General features: G+C 51.7%; 1 protein-coding gene across 1 annotated transcript in view; it reads left to right on the forward strand.

The window, feature by feature from the left end:
- Positions 1-12,353, forward strand: part of GNAI2 (G protein subunit alpha i2) — a 165,583-nt gene that overhangs the window by 128,092 nt on the left and 25,138 nt on the right. The gene's annotated exons all lie outside the window — the stretch shown is intronic.

A 12,353-nucleotide genomic window follows, 5' to 3' on the forward strand; every position in this document is an offset into this window, starting at 1 on the left:
CAGTTTCCCTCCCATATACACACTAATAATCTTCTGTGGCTAACAGAGTACTTATTTCATCTGTCTAACAAGAGTAAGTATGCTCTTTCTCAGTGGAAAGTTGAGCAGCCCATCCTTTGTCTTTTGGAGAGGAGCAGTGAGAAGTGAAGTTCAAGATATTTGCTGATGCCCCCCCCTCCCATGAAAATACTAGTCTCCCCTCCCCCCAAATCATGCTGGAAAATGCTTCTGAATTACCTTGATCACTTTTGCATGGGTACTTTATTGCATGGAATTGTTGTTACATATCCATCAATCCTGAGACAATCTTCTTGGAATTTCATAGTTCTAGGAAGTAATTTAGTATGTGGCTCTTATCATTATTGTTTTCTTGCACATTGTGATAGCTGCATGTCTTATCATAGCTGCTTAGGTAAAGACTGCATTTACATCTTATTTTGAATGATGACAGTTGTCATTTTAAGAAGTTGATCTTACAATTAAGGAATAAGTAATTAGCCAGAATATTCTTATTGTGTCTGAAAGAGGAATACCAGACTTTGTAGAGCACAATGGCAAGCGGGGTGTCAAATAAATAAAGAATTGAGGAGACTTCAGTGTCTGCTGTTTCCTTTATCCCCTTTACTCAAGCCTTTACCTTTGCATTTCATATGCAGGCATGGTGTAGTGGTTAGAGACTAGGTTATGGAGGACCCAAATTTAAATCCTCTTAAGCAGCTCAGTTTGCAATGTTTGCTCTTGTCATTTAAAATATCCTTTACTTCTTTACTACTTCACCTGAGAAATGACAGGGCAACAGGATTCTTATTAGTCTAATCTAGCCTTTCTCAACTTTTTTACCGCTGAGAAACGCTTGAAACATTCTACAGGCTTTGAGAAACCACAGAAGTGGCATGATTATGCAGAATATGGTTGAGAAGCATAGGTGTTTATATGCCCAACTGGGGCCCCTCCTCTTCCCACCGACGCCAGGCCCAACATTGGCCATATTGGGATGGAGGGTCAACATGATCACATATGGTCATATCACCCAATATTAAATGGTTGCCGTTACACTTCCTACCGCTTCATTGTAAGGGGAGCAGAATGGATGGTTTAAATGGCAGAGAGCCTGGTCAGCTCCTTCCTGCTTTGAAGCAGCCATTTTAGCTGTCTATTTCACTAGTTTCTGCTTGGAAGGGGGGTGCGAAGCAGATGGTTAAACAAATTTAAAGATATATAAAAAATTAACTCCCACCCATTTGGAAAACCTTTCCTGGGTCATCAAGAAACCCCAGGGTTTTACAAACCCCTGGTTGAGAAAGCCTGGTCTAAACAGATGAGCAAAAAATGATAAAGGTATCGATGGCATCAAATTTATTAGACTCTGGGATTAGCAGGACTGTATGTGAACAGGAAATGTTAGACATGTAGATAGGATTAGCAATGCGCATGAAATGGTTCAGTTCTGGCGGTTTAGGATCTTTCTGAACCCCTGAACGAAACAAAAAGCCCAAAAATGACCTAGCTACTTCTCCCTACTTAGAATTGAGGGGAAGCAAAATGGACTGCTGAACTGGTTGCCAGTCATTTAAACCTAACAGCTTGACAGCCTTTAACCTGTCTGTTTCACTCTCTCCTGCTTGGAAGTAATGGGAATTAAAATGGGCCACTGAAATGTCAGCCATTTCACCAATCAGTTTTGCTTCCCTCAGCTTTGGGAGAGAGTGTAATGGCAGCCATTTAATCTTAAAAGCTGATGAGTGGACTTGAAGCGGGGGAAGGAAAATAGATCAGTGGAATGGCTGGCAACCATTTCAGGCTAAAAGCAGGATGGATGCGCCCATGTGCCGGCAGCCATTTCAGTGGTCCATTTCACTTTCTACTGCTTCAAAGTAAGGGGAACAAAATGGATGCTTAAATGTCAGCGCCTTCCTGCATTGAAGCAGCCATTTTAGCTGTCCATTTCACTAGTTCCTGCTTGGAAGGGGGGTGCAAAGCAGATAGTTAAATTGGTTTGCGGTCATTTAAACTTAACAGCTGAAGGGCAGACCACCCTGGTCAGCTGCTAGGTTTAAATGGCCCAAACCCCCAAACTGGGTGAAACTTCAGGAAATGTTAAGCAAAGTATGTACCAGGCCAAATTTATAACAACTTTTGACTCATGAACTAGTTCATGCCCATCCATAACTAGGACTGTGATAGACTTAGTGCCAGAAAGACAATGGCTGGAGATACATGGGAACTGACTTGATTTTTTCTGTGGCAAGATGGTGGTGCGGATGGACGCTGGGGCCTAGAGCTCCACCCGGCCTTTTGGGTTATGAGAGCCCCTGAGTTTTGGGGTTCTCGCCCCTACAAGGTTTGTGGGGACTGGGGGTTAGCTCCATCCCCTCCCCCCCCCTTTTTATCACGGGACTAGACCACCGCCAGCACAACAGGGCAAAAGAGCAAGTGACAGAAGGGGGGGAAGCAGCGGCCCAATGCGCTGGCTCTACCACCGGACTCGTGCACGGACGCCTTCCAGCAGAAAACACCTTGGCTGGGGAAAGAAAACCAACGCGAGTCCCGAGGCGCAACATAGAGAGGCCGCAGCAGGGATACCCGCAGACGACCCTCCCCCCTCAGGCTGCTACCCTCCTTCTGGAAGCCCCTGCGTCCTCATTGCACCCCCCCGATAAGTGAGAGAGAAAGATCGACGGCTCACCAGGAGATTCGGCGCCGTAGCGTGGTGCATTGGGGCTGGCTTTGTTTCTTCATTCGGTCCTTCCTTGGTCCTCCGTTGGTACTTGGGCTCGGCTTGCTGGGGTTACTCGACTTGCTGGGCTTTCCTGGGCTTGCGGCAGTCGACCTGGAAGAGACAGCGGGCTGCGGCGGGTCAGGGCGACGATGGGAACCTTCGCCTGAAGCCCAGCCCCTGCCGCGAGGTCCTGGAGCTGCACATGGGTCTTATGGCCTGAAATCCATCGGCTGGTGGTGGGTGGATTCTGTGGGCCCCTGCTGCCAGTCACGCTGCGAGGCCCGCTCTCCACCTTTCCATCTCCACCAGTGGAGCTGCTGCCTCGAGGAGAGCGAAGAAGTTGGTCCTTCCACTTTAAGATCTCGACTTGGAGTGAAGAGTTGGCTCCCTTGGACACCACCTAGTGGTGACCGGAAGAACTGCAAGGACTTGGTCCAGCTTGAGAATCGCCCTTCAGCACCATCTGGTGGTCAAGTGAAAAACATCCACCAACTGTATTTTTTTTCTCTTTGCCTGTGGTTGTCTGGATTGGCCTTCCTTGGTATCAGGGGGGGCTAGCGGATAGGGATTTACTACCCAGAGAGGAATAGAAGTTAGGGCAAGATCAGCAGTGTTGGAGGAGCAAACTGGAAGGGCTCGAGAAAACCCCTTACAGGCGGGATCTCGCCCTTGCAGTGTAGCCCTTACCTCACCAGCTGCCAGTAGAGATTAGGGTGGAGGGAGGGGGGTTGGGCGGTAATAGCTTAATTAGGGTAGGGTGGGTTAGGGCGGGTTAGTGCAGCTAAGTGGGGGGAGAAGAATTAACACAGGAGGTTAGCTGGTTGTTCTCTCTGGGGAGCGGGATTATGGAGAGGGAGGCCCAACCAAAGGGGGGCTTGTACCGGGGCCGGTATTTCAACGATCACTGGCCAGGGGCGCTATGGCTGGGGGAGGAGGTTGGACAAGAGATGGGGTGGGAGCACTGGTGTCACGTATGGGACCCGGCCGTGGAGACACGGCCGGCGCCCTGGGTGTGCTCGATCCCCTTCTAACCTCAGTCCATCCCCAGGAATGTGAGGGTGGAGGCTAGGGTACAGGGTCCAACATTGGTCTTGTGCAATGCAAGGTCGATTAAGAACAAGTCCTCGACCCTGCAACATTTCATCGCGGAGTCGAAGGCGGACCTTGCTTGCGTGACTGAGACCTGGGTGAGGGAAAGCGAGTCATCGGCCCAGAAAGAACTAGCCCCACCAGGTTACTCGGTCCTTCACCAATCTCGGACCCACAAGAGGGGAGAGGGGGGTGGCTACCGTGGTCCGGGAGGCCCTCACCTACAGAGCTCTCCTGGCACCGGAAATTTCCGGCGGAGTGTGTCGGTATTGGATGGGACTCGGTCGAGAGTGTTGGTATACCGTCCGCCCAACGCGCCGCCAGATGTCCTGCCCCGCCTGCTGGAGGTGGCGGCCGCCTGGGCATTGCAGTACCCCAGGCTTTTGATCCTGGGTGACTTCAATGTCCGCGCGGACGTGACCCCTTCAGTCCATGGCGGAGACCTGGTGTCATCCATGGCGAAACTAGGAATTTCGCAATTTGTTGCTGGGCCCACCCATCACGCCGGCCACACACTCGACTTGATTTTCGGCTGGGATAGAGGTGGATCTGGATACAGCTTTAGCTGTGCCATGGTCAGACCACTATGCACTGCGGGCCTGGCTCAGGATACCACCCCCCCCAGTTGGGCGGCGGGCGTATTTTAGCCCGCCTGCGGAGACTCATGGATCCAATTGGATTCCGGAATGCTCTGCGGGACCCAATGCCTACTGGCGACTCACTAGTGGCCTTGGTGGCGGACTGGCAGTCCCGCCTGACGGCTGCTATGGATGAGATCGCCCCTAAACGTCCTCTCTGCCCTCGACTCAAACGGGCTCCCCGGTATACCGGGGAGCTTCGGGAGAAGAAAAGGGAAGTGAGATGACTGGAGCGAGTGTGGCGGAAGACTCGTGACGAAGCTACGAGAACATCTTATCGCACACTTATGAGGGCGTATGAGATGGCGGTGAAAGTGGCAAAACGTGAATTTTTTGCCGCAGAACTCGCTTCCGCAAGCTCTCGCCCGGCCCAACTATTTAGGGTAGTTAGATCCCTTACTGCCCTTGAGGGGCGCCAAAATATTAGCAAATTGGAACTAGGCTGTGAGGCTTTAGCGAGCTATTTTGCGGATGAAATCTCGTCACTCTGCCGCGATCTTCCTGCCACAGTTAATACAGTAAACGAACTGGAGGCCTGTTGGCCGCCTTTGGAGGTGACGTTAGATGGCTTCACACGGCTCTCTTTATCCGAAGTGGACAAGTTGCTAGGTTCGGTTAGGACGACCACTTGCCCGCTTGACCCCTGTCCGTCATGGTTCCTTCAGAGCAGCTGAAGGGGGCAGTGGTTCACCCTCTCCTGAAAAGATCCATGCTGGACCCGTGGGACCCCGCCAGCTACCGCCCAGTGTCGCACTTGGTATTCCTAGGCAAGGTGGTTGAAAGGGCCGCGGCAGACCAGCTCGTGGCATTCTTGGAAGAAACTTCGGCACTAGATCCATATCAGTCTGGCTTTCGACCTGGCCACGGGGTAGAGACGGTGTTGGTTGCCCTGTTGGATGACCTCCGCCAGCTGGATATGGGCGGGTCGGCAGTGCTGGTTCTTCTGGACCTGTCGGCCGCTTTTGACATCGTGGATCACGAACTGTTGGTCCACCGCCTCGCCGGCATGGGGATATGGGGCACAGCTCTACGCTGGATACATTCCTTTCTCCAGGTCCGGATCCAGAGGGTAGCAATGGGGGATGAATTCTCGCGCTCCTACAGACTTCCTTGTGGAGTCCCCCAGGGAGCGGTCCTCTCCCCCACACTGTTTAATATCTTTATGCGCCCTCTGGCCCAGCTGCTGCGGAGTTTTGGGCTGGGTTGCCACCAGTACGCTGATGACACCCAGCTCTATCTTGTCATGGACGGCCTCCCGGACTCTCCCCCGGAACCATTTGCCAGATGTTTGGAAGCGGTGACAGAATGGTTCGAGCAGCGTCGCCTGAAACTCAACCCCTCCAAGACGGAGGCCCTGTGGCTGGAACATAGGGGCGGGACCAGGAAGCATGCTTACACACCCTGGGTGGGACGCAACTCACCATCGCGTCCCAAGCCAGGAATTTGGGTGTGATCATTGACGCCTCCCTGAGCTTGGAGGCACAGGTCAAAAAAGTAGCAGGCCAGGCATTTTTCCACCTGCGCCAGGCCCGACTACTAGCGCCCTACCTGTCCCCTGAACACTTCTTGCGTGACACCCTACCTGTCCCCCTCTGTGATCCATGCAACGGTCACCTCCAGAATAGATTTCTGTAACTCGCTCTACGCGGGCCTTCCCTTGTCCTTGATCCGGAAACTTCCCGCTGAGAGAGACGAATGGAGAGACGAATGGAAAAGGTGTTTGTAAACCGCTTTGAGACTCCTTTGGGTAGTAAGCAATAGGGTACAGAAATCCGTTCTTCTAAGGAGCAACCATGAAAGAAGCATGTGGGCACATAACATTTATTCAACAGTGAAAAAATGGAAAAGAAGGAACAGGGTGGACACCTGTGTACTTTGACTACCCCATGTGTATTAGAGCAGAGGGGCATTTCGGTGTCTATGGCCTAATTCACGCAAGAAGGGAAATGACGCAGAACTGGGGGGAATTGATTGCCATGTAATCTTCCCCTAAGAAGAGTCTCCAGTCTGATTTTCCCTTCACATATCTGAAGACATGGCTCTGGAAAGCTCATCTGCAACCACTATGCCACAATTCCCAAAGGTCAGTCTTCTCCCACACTCAACAACCATTTCAAACCACAGGTTCTTGACACCTATATCTCCACACCCATGCCCTCATTTGCCACCACGCCGCCACAACCTCCCACACAACACACACATTCAACCCCATGCCCTTACAGACTGGACAACTGGCAAGGGAGAAAGAGAAAGATACACCCAATTAAGTGCTGAATTCCAGAGAAGGGATAAGAATGCCTTCTTAAATGAACAGTACATAGCAGAAAACAAAAGAATGGGGAGGACCAGAGATGTTTTCAAGAAAATTGGAGATAGGAAGAGAACATTTCATGCTAAGATGGGTATGATAAAGGACCAAAATGGTAGGGGCCTCACAAAAGCACAAGAGATTTTAAAAAGGTGGCACAATTATACAGAGGAACTATACAAGAGCGAGCTTAACATCCCTGATAACCACGATGGGGTAGTTACTGACCTGGAGCCAGACATCCTGGAATGTGAAGTCAAATGCGTCTGAGGAAGCCTGAGCAACAATAAAACTAGTGGTGGTGACAGCATTCCTGTAGAACTACTCAAAATCTTAAAAGATGATGCAGTAAAAGTGCTACACTCAATATGCCAGCAAATTTGGAAAACTCGACAATGGCCACAGGATTCGAAAAGGTCAGTTTACATTCCAATCCCAAAGAAGGGCAATGCCAAAGAATGTTCAAACTACTGCACCATTACACTCATTTCTCATGCCAGCAAAGTTATGCTCAAAATCCTACAAGCTAGGCTCCAGCAATATGTGGACCATGAACTTCCAGAAGTACAGGCAGTATATCGAATAGGCAGAAGAACTAGAGATCAAATTGCCAACATACGCTGGATCGTGGAGAAAGCTAGGGAGTTCCAGAATAACATCTACTTTTGCTTCATTGACTATGCTAAAGCCTTTGATTGTGTGGAGCACAAAAAATTGTGGCAAGTTCTTAAAGAGATGGGAATACCGGAGCATCTTATTTTTCTCTTGAGAATCCTATGTGCAGGTAAAGAAGCAACAGTGAGAACTGAACATGGAATCACAGATTAATTCAAAATTGAGAAAGGTTTTCGGCAAGGCTGTATACTGTCGCCTTGCCTATTTAACTTGTATGCGGAGCACATTCATGAGAAAGGTGGTGTCACAAATTGGGATCAAGATTGCAGGGAGAAATATCAACAACCTCAGATATGCAGATGATACCACTCTAATGGCAGAAAGTGAAGAGGAACTAAAGAGCCTGTTGATGTGGGTGAAGGAGAGTGCAAAAGTTGGCTTGAAAATCAACATCAAGAAAACAAAGATCATGGCATCTGGCCCTCACAATTCCGGGCAAATAAATGGGGAAGAAATGGAGGTAGTGACAGATTTTATTTTCCTGGGCTCCAAGATCACTGCAGATGGGGACTACAGCAAAGAAATTTAAAAACGCTTGCTCGTGGGGAGGAAAGCTATGGCAAATTTAGACAGCATCCTAAAAAGCAGAGACATTACCCTGCCAACAAAAGTTTGTCTAGTCAAGGCTATGGTATTCCCAGTTGCATTGTATGGCTGTGAAAGTTTGACCATAAGGAAGGCCGTGCGTCAAAGAATTGAGGCTTTTGAACTGTGGTGCTGGAGAAGACTCTTGTGAGTCCCTTGGACTGCAAGACGAACAAACCGGAGTGGCCTAGGGGAGATCAGCCCTGACTCCTCCTTAGAAGGCCAGATCCTGAAGATGAAACTCAAATACTTTGGCCACCTCATGAGAAGGAAGGACTCCCTGGAGAAGAGCCTAATGCTGGGAGCGATCGAGGGCAAAAGAAGAAGGGGACGGCAGAGAATGAGGTGGCTAGATGGAGTCACTGAAGCAGTAGGTGCAAACTTAAATGGACTCTGGGGAATGGTAGAGGACAGGAAGGCCTGGAGGATCTTTGTCCATGGGGTCGCGATGGGTCGGACACGACTTCGCACCCAACAACAACAACAACAACACCACACACACATATATGTATATGTATGTATATATATGTATATACACACACGTACATATGTATGTATGTATTATTTATTTATTTTCATTTATATGCCGCCATCTTTAGAAATTCTGGCTCATGGCGGTTAACAACATACATACATACATACATACATACATACATACATACGTACATACACATATATACACACACATACACACACACACACACACACACAATAAAACAATAAAATGACAGATCACAAAAATAGCAACCCAATATTAATATTACACAATCCCAAGATGGCGGTTACAATTAATACATCCAGACCTCTCATGCTATGCAGTTAGATGCTGGAGCAGCTAAGGATGGACACGCTTAAGGGAGTTCCTGCCTGTCTAGTACCTGAACATGGTAACTAGGGGAGGGGGGGGGGTCTAATTTCTCTGGTACTTTGTTGCAGCTGGCGGCGTTTGACTGTCAATATGCAATGATTCTGGCCTTGAAATGCCTTGGGAGGATTCTGAGTAGGCATTGCTACAGCTGCTTATTTATCTGGTCCACTTAATATTTCTGGTAAGGTCATAGAGCTTCCTTAGTCACTATATCCAAAACAAGGGCACTTTGTAGGTCTTTCTGATTGTCTTTACATTGGAATTCTATGCAATTTAGCCAGGTCATTAATTTAGGGAACTTCTCATATTTGAAAGATATTTGTTTCTTCCATTCAGAAAGCAAAAGTGACCTAATCCTCTTGCCTGAGTTGTAGAACTTCTTTCTAATGACCTCTGACATTGTTTCAAACCCAGTGACCATTTGTGGTTATCCTGCCAATAAGGTACTTATTCTGACTCAGGACCTAATTCAGGTTGCATTTCTATGCTTCTTGAGGGGGAATAGTGAAACAACAGCTCAGGAAAGGCTTTTATGACATCATGCTGTTCTTGGATCACTTTCAAAAGCCACCTTCTTGTTCTTTAACAGGCATACTGTGCAAACCAGCCTATTTTAAATGTACATGAATCATTCATGGGACTGGATGAAAACAGGTGAAACTGTTTCCAATCATAAGCTTTTCTTCCCTTTTTTCTACAAATTCATATCTCTGCTAAGGTGACCAGATGTTGACAGCAGTAAAGCGGGATGGCAGCGGTGGCCCTCCCTCCCTACAACTCGGACTTTTACCCAGCCTTATTCATCCTCCTGGGCAAGGAGCAACGTCTCCCTCCCCACCCATCTTTCTAGTCACTTTCCTCCTACCGGCCCCAAAGTGCGGCCAACTCCTCCCAATGGACTTTTCTTCCAAGTTGCCCATCCGAACAGCCCCCTCAAGAGGTGCTGAGTACGGCATCTGAAGAAGGGCAAAACAGAGCAAAGCGCACTTGTCTTCTCGCTGTATGGTGAAAGAATGGGGAAGAGTTTTCATTTAAAATTGAAGCCTCGCAGCCTCCAGGCACAAAATGTCGCTTGGGGGTGGCGCTTGCTGCATCACATGGCAGCTTGCCGGCTCGGGGAGGCGCCGCCGCGGCACTTGCTAGGCCGTGGGGCGAGCGGGCCAGGGACTGGAAGAGCCGCTCGGAGGGGCCGGTGCGGAGCTTGCTGGGCGGGAGGGTGATCTGGCCAGGGGCTGGAAGAGCCGCTCGGAGGGGCCGGTGCGGAGCTTGCTGGGCGGGAGGGTGATCTGGCCAGGGGCTGGAAGAGCCGCTCGGAGGTGCCGGTGCGGAGCTTGCTGGGCGGGAGGGTGATCTGGCCAGGGGCTGGAAGAGCCGCTCGGAGGTGCCGGTGCGGAGCTTGCTGGGCGGGAGGGTGATCTGGCCAGGGGCTGGAAGAGCCGCTCGGAGGTGCCGGTGCGGAGCTTGCTGGGCGGGAGGGTGATCTGGCCAGGGGCTGGAAGAGCCGCTCGGAGGTGCCGGTGCGGAGCTTGCTGGGCGGGAGGGTGATCTGGCCAGGGGCTGGAAGGGCCGCTCGGAGGGGCCGGTGCGGCGCTTGCTGGGCGGGAGGGTGATCTGGCCAGGGGCTGGAAGAGCCGCTCGGAGGTGCCGGTGCGGAGCTTGCTGGGCGGGAGGGTGATCTGGCCAGGGGCTGGAAGAGCCGCTCGGAGGGGCCGGTGCGGAGCTTGCTGGGCGGGAGGGTGATCTGGCCAGGGGCTGGAAGAGCCGCTCGGAGGTGCCGGTGCGGAGCTTGCTGGGCGGGAGGGTGATCTGGCCAGGGGCTGGAAGAGCCGCTCGGAGGGGCCGGTGCGGAGCTTGCTGGGCGGGAGGGTGATCTGGCCAGGGGCTGGAAGAGCCGCTCGGAGGTGCCGGTGCGGAGCTTGCTGGGCGGGAGGGTGATCTGGCCAGGGGCTGGAAGAGCCGCTCGGAGGGGCCGGTGCGGAGCTTGCTGGGCGGGAGGGTGATCTGGCCAGGGGCTGGAAGGGCCGCTCGGAGGGGCCGGTGCGGCGCTTGCTGGACGGGAGGGTGAGCTGGCCAGGGGCTGGAAGGGCCGCTCGGAGGGGCCGGTGCGGAGCTTGCTGGGCGGGGGGGGTGATCTGGCCAGGGGCTGGAAGGGCCGCTCGGAGGGGCCGGTGCGGAGCTTGCTGGGCGGGAGGGTGATCTGGCCAGGGGCTGGAAGGGCCGCTCGGAGGGGCCGGTGCGGCGCTTGCTGGACGGGAGGGTGAGCTGGCCAGGGGCTGGAAGGGCCGCTCGGAGGGGCCGGTGCGGAGCTTGCTGGGCGGGGGGGGGTGATCTGGCCAGGGGCTGGAAGGGCCGCTCGGAGGGGCCGGTGCGGCGCTTGCTGGACGGGAGGGTGATCTGGCCAGGGGCTGGAAGGGCCGCTCGGAGGGGCCGGTGCGGGGCTTGCTGGGCGGGGGGGGTGATCTGGCCAGGGGCTGGAAGAGCCGCTCGGAGGGGCCGGTGCGGGGCTTGCTGGGCGGGAGGGTGAGCTGGCCAGGGGCTGGAAGAGCCGCTCTACTTAGCTGAATGAAATGCAGTCACCAAGATGCTTTCAGGGGCTACATGCCAACCCTTGTTAGGCCAACGTCAAGGAAGTTTCCCAGTTTAATGATTAAAAATAGATTTTGCTTCCCGCTGAGCAGAACGGGCTGGTCACGCCGAAAAGGCTGGCACCCCTGTCTCGCTGCTGATGCTCACCGCAGCCGTGCTGAATACCGCGCAATACTGGATGGTATGTAGAATGAGGAGGGCGGGCCTCGGGAAGCCACTATGGGCAGCTAAGTCTTTCCCAACTGAAGTGCACCCGGCATATAGGACAACCCCCCCCCCCCACTTGGAGGCATGTTTTTCAGGGGGGGGGGAAGTAGTCTTACACGCCAGCAAATACAGTAGTAATGCTGACCTAGGTTTGGTTCTGTTTCACATCCCTCCTTTTTCCTCTAGTGTTCTGTGAGTGAAGTTTGGTGAAAAGGTGATTTTTTTTCTGGCTTCTAGAATAGGGTTTGCTTCATCCTGATGTTTCTTCTTTAATCAGTATTGCATTAATCTGCATCCCTCTCCCCATCTCCTTCCTCCTCCCAGGAAAGAGGGTTTTGTCTGTTGACTATAAATGGCACGGAGCCATAAATGGTTTCTGCTTGCGTGTTCGTGTTCTCTCTCTCCCTGGTTTGTTGCCATAGTGATGAATACTTTCCTCTTTCCTGAGAGCTGCATTGTATTAATGTAACTATGCTGCCTTGATTAATTCGAATTGACGAGGAAGCGTGAGTGGGATATAACCCCAGATCTGAGTAGGTCTCCCAGAAGAAACAGGAATTTAAAACCCCCAAACAGCTAAAAGCTCCTGTAAAGCAACATAGCACAATGACGTGGCAAAAAAGATTGCTGTTCCTAATGAGGATTTACTTTCAGGATAACATTTTCTGTTGTGATTAT

This window comes from Paroedura picta, chromosome 3 (genome assembly GCF_049243985.1).
Source record: "Paroedura picta isolate Pp20150507F chromosome 3, Ppicta_v3.0, whole genome shotgun sequence".
Taxonomy (NCBI): Eukaryota; Metazoa; Chordata; class Lepidosauria; order Squamata; family Gekkonidae; genus Paroedura; species Paroedura picta.